General features: G+C 42.8%; 1 non-coding gene across 1 annotated transcript; it reads right to left on the reverse strand.

The window, feature by feature from the left end:
- Nucleotides 1-1,062: 1,062 nt before the first annotated feature.
- LOC121139636 lies at nt 1,063-1,218 on the reverse strand. The gene has a single exon (XR_005876544.1). It is a non-coding gene; the product is annotated as a U1 spliceosomal RNA (small nuclear RNA).
- Nucleotides 1,219-4,550: the final 3,332 nt, after the last annotated feature.

The raw sequence follows: 4,550 nt of genomic DNA on the forward strand, positions 1-4,550 counted from the left end.
GATTAAAGGTGAGGACCACCACCGCCTGGTACATGGGTGTCTTTTAAGGACTCAAAAAATATTTATGCTTCTTTTCTGGATGCATGCAGGAGTCCTAGTACACTTTCCCTCAGCTTGACCTTTCATCAGTGGCGTTGGTCTAGCCTGGCCTCTCACCTCTCCCCTTTGAGAGTGGCCACACAGGTTCACTTTTCTTTACTATGCCAAAAGTGAAAATACCATCACCACCCACCGACTACATTAAGTGGGAGATGTTTTTACTTGGTTGCTATTTTAGTCAGTGTTCTATTCCTGTGAAAAGGCACGGTGACCATGACAACTCTTATAAGGGAAAACATCTATTGGGGGGGCAGCTTACACTTTCAGAGGTTTAATCCATTATCATTGTGTCGGGACACGGCAGTGTCAGGCACACATAGTGTTGGAGAGGTAGCTGAGTTGTACATCCAGATCAACAGGCAGCAGGCAGAGACAGACAGTGGGTCTGTCTTGAGCATTTGAAACGTTAAAGCTCACCCCTAGTGACACACTTCCTCCAACAAGGCCACACCTCCTAATCCCTGTCAAGTAGTGCCACTTCCTAATGATGAAGCATTCATATATATAAGCCTGTGAAGACCATTTCCTATTCAAACCACCACAGTTTCCCATTAAACATAATCTGCTTTCAAATATTCCCAATCTCTGTTACATGAATGATAATCTCTGGGGTTTCAAACCCAAGCACTGATAATTCGTAAAATCCCCCAGGTGCCGGAAAGGTGCAGGTGAGTTTACCATTGCCTTGAAGCAAAAGGCACTACTGACGTAATGCCACACTTCTGCTGAAGACAAAGCCAATGCTGCAGTTCAAAGGTTGTCAGTGGCACCCCATTGTCTTCAATGCTCTTTGCTGTAAGTTAGCATGCTCCTGGGGCAGAGATGAGATAACAAAGGGGCGGATCTCTGCTCTGCTCTCATGTTGGGTAGCACTGGCTTGGGACAGCAAATTTGTGTATACCTTTTCAATGGCACGATAGTGCTTATTCAGCCATGGCTGTGTGTTTACACCATAGAAATTTCCAAACACTACAAATCAGAATTGCTTATTAAATTTATTAGTCGAGTTTCCCACATTTGGGGAAATCGCAGGATCAGCACATCCGGAGTGCAATGGATAAGCCTCTCCCTGGGAAAACCACCTTCATGATCATGGTATTTCCCCTGCCAGGTAAGGTCAAATTTATCTTTTCTTAACGGCGTAGAAGTAGAAAAATTTTACAGAAATCAGTAGAAGTATAATAATTTTACAGAAATCAATAGATAACGGTATAGTACCACACAGACCTGAAGTTGTAGGCCTTGGTCAGACCTAAGAGGTAGAATCACATTTAGGTCATTAGTGAGTCAGAGGTTGGTTCTTTTACTCCTCTGGAGGTAAATAAGGAGAAAGCATTAAGCCAAATAGTAAAAATATGAAGAGTCTGCTGTTGTCATTGTGATCTTGGTAGCTTTGCACATAGCCATAAAGATAGTAAGAATTTGATTCAAAAAAACTGTGGTAGTTTGAATGAAATTGGCCCCCCAAAGCTCACAGGGAGTGGCACTATTAGGAGGTGTGACTTTGTTGGAGTAGATAATGGCCTTATTGGAAGAGGTGCATCATGGTGGAGGTGGGCTTTGAGCTCTTATATATGCTCAAGTCACCCCCAGGGCCTCAGATTACTTCCTGCTACCTGTGGGACAAGATGTAGAACTCTCAGCTCCTTCCCCAGCACCACATCTGCCTGCATGCCACCACATCTGCCTGCATGCCACCATGGTGCGACACGAGGATAATGGACTGGACCTCTGAAAATGTAAGCCACCCCAATAAAATGTTTTTCTTTTTAAGAGCTGCCGTGGTCATGATGTCTCTTCACAGCAATAGGAACTCCACTTGTTCCTCATGATTTTTGCCTAAACACCTGTCTGCATTTCTTTGGTTAAAGAACCAGAGGAAGTAGGCCAACACCTAGGGCTGAGCAGAGGTCACAGGCCATGTGACAGGATACAGATTAATACAATGGGTTAATTTAAGCTCTAAGAGTTAGTTGGAAACAAACCTAAAGTCAAGTTTTTTTAATTAATAAGACACCTCCGTGTAATTATTTGGGAGCTGGAAGTCCAGAGAAAATCTGAGAGAACTCTTTAAAGAATTCTGGAAAACTTCCACATCCGTCAAATCAGCATCTACACTTCTTTGTCGTAGGTTTCGTAGTTGCAAAAGCCTGTGGTCTACTTTACATTGTGCGTGTGCCCTTTTGTTGGAACCCGAGAACATTAGATTTGCTGATTCAATGTTTGTCAGTGGAATTTTTTCACCTTAAACCTTACCCACAGAGTCGGTTCTCATTGCCCAGCCAACCAGCTAACCAGCTATGCCTTTGGTTAGAAGAAGCCTTGATTTAATTTTCCAGCTGAAGTAATTCCATGTGAGTCTGCATGGCAGCCATGTTGCATGTGAATTCCAAAGTATAGAAAGCAAGGTAAAGAGCTGTTGCCCTTACTGTGCTCTGTGAGCCTGTCAGGCACTGCTTCCATCGCTGGGTCGCTCTTCAAACAGTCCTTCAGCGCCCAGGAGGCTTTTGTCTACTGGGGCCATGCACATTGTAGGAATTCAGATAGTGGGGGGGGGGTTGACTTTTTTTATGCAGAAAATCGAAAAAGTGATGGCTGGAAAAGGCAGACTGAGATGAGGGAGGGAAGTCAGTGAATTACAGCAGATCTCGAGGCAGCTAATTTTAAGAAAGAATATAAAGTGGACGATTTCTTTTGCATCATCAGAGAGTTCGTAGCCCTCAGAGGGTCGATTCACACATGCATTCGGAAACCTCAGCCTTGCAGTAAACTGTGCCCCGAACCCCTGGCATGGCTTCGGAGATGTTGAAAAAGAAAACTTTTTGGATTTAGGCAAAACCTTTTTTCTCTTAACAAAGCCTGGAATTATCTTGCTGTGAACTTAAGAAATTTAGTTTGACACCCTAAGCCGAGTAATGGCTTTGTTCTAGTTATGTATTCAGCTCCCCTGGAATGGTAGAACCCATTGATTCATACAGAGAGGGGTCATAGGGCACCGCCACTTATGGGGAATGAAAATTACTGTGGCTTAATATTTCAAGGGTATCATGCTGCTTTTATCTTTCATTTGGAACAGGGATTAAACTAACTCTGGGTTACAGGGCTGGCAGACTGGTGAGACACAGAAACAGATTTTGATGTAAGAAAAGGGAACTATAAAACAATGGAGTCTCCGTGCAGGAGATGTCACCTGGGGCCTCTGGCTGCTCACATCTAAGCAACACTGACTTCCCCACATGCCCCTTTTTCTACTAAGTAACTGTCCAGAGCTGGCTCTTTTCTTAGGAGTTAAAGTGACTCCAGGTGCCTAGTCCATCACATTTATTAGTCATACCTGGCATACAAATTCTTTTTTCATTTAAAATGATCATGGTTTCCTTCCCACATCTCTTCCATGATCCTCCCCACCTCCCCACCCATCCAACACTCTGCCTTCTTTCTCTCTTTCTTTAGAAAACAGTCATGCTAAAACAAAACTACAATGCCCCCCCAGAGTTAAAAAAAAGACAAAGAAAAAAAAAGCACACACATATACATGCACATAGACAAACATACACACATATACATACAAATATACATATATATACACATATACACAGATACACAGATACATATATACATCACACATACACACACATATAGACACATACACAGACACACACGTGTGTACATACACATATACACACATATACACAGACACTTGCACATACACACATACACATTTATATACATACACACATGCATATACACACAAATACACAGATGCATACACATGTATATATACATACACATAGATATATGCACACACATCACACACATATGCAAACATACACACACATCCCATAAAACCACAAAATAGGAAACTATAAACTATAAGCAAAGATCAGTAAGTTAAACGAAATGCCCAAACAAAGCAATATGAGACAAAAAGATCTCCATAAATACCCCTGAGTTCATTTTGTGTTGACCATCTACTGCTGGGCATGAAGTCTGTCCTTAAATGTGGTTTGTATATCTAGTTCAACTCCATTGGAGAAAAGTATGTTTTTCCTTTGCAAGCCATTGTCAATTGGAGATAGCTTCTTGGTTGGGATTAGGGGCTTGTATTCACTTCCATTCTCACCACTGGGACACCATCCGGCTTGAACCTGTGCAGACCACGTCATGCCGCCATAGTCTCTGGAGTTCATACACATGTCAGTACTGCTGTGTCCGGAAGACACTGTTTCCTTGGTGTCTTCCATCCCCTCTGGCCCTTTGAATCTTTCCATCTCATTTTCTGCAGGAGGAAGTTTCTCGGAGCAAGACGCTAATCAGTGGGTATAGCAGAATGTTGTTAGAAGTCATTTTGTTTTATGTTCCCTCAACTGAACTGCAGTATTTGGTTATTCCCTAGGACCATGGCCTATCGAGTCTCAGGTCCTTGGCCACCCAAGCAGTGTCAGGCATGG

The sequence above is a fragment of the Mesocricetus auratus genome, unplaced genomic scaffold (genome assembly GCF_017639785.1).
Source record: "Mesocricetus auratus isolate SY011 unplaced genomic scaffold, BCM_Maur_2.0 Super-Scaffold_15014, whole genome shotgun sequence".
Classification (NCBI taxonomy): domain Eukaryota; kingdom Metazoa; phylum Chordata; class Mammalia; order Rodentia; family Cricetidae; genus Mesocricetus; species Mesocricetus auratus.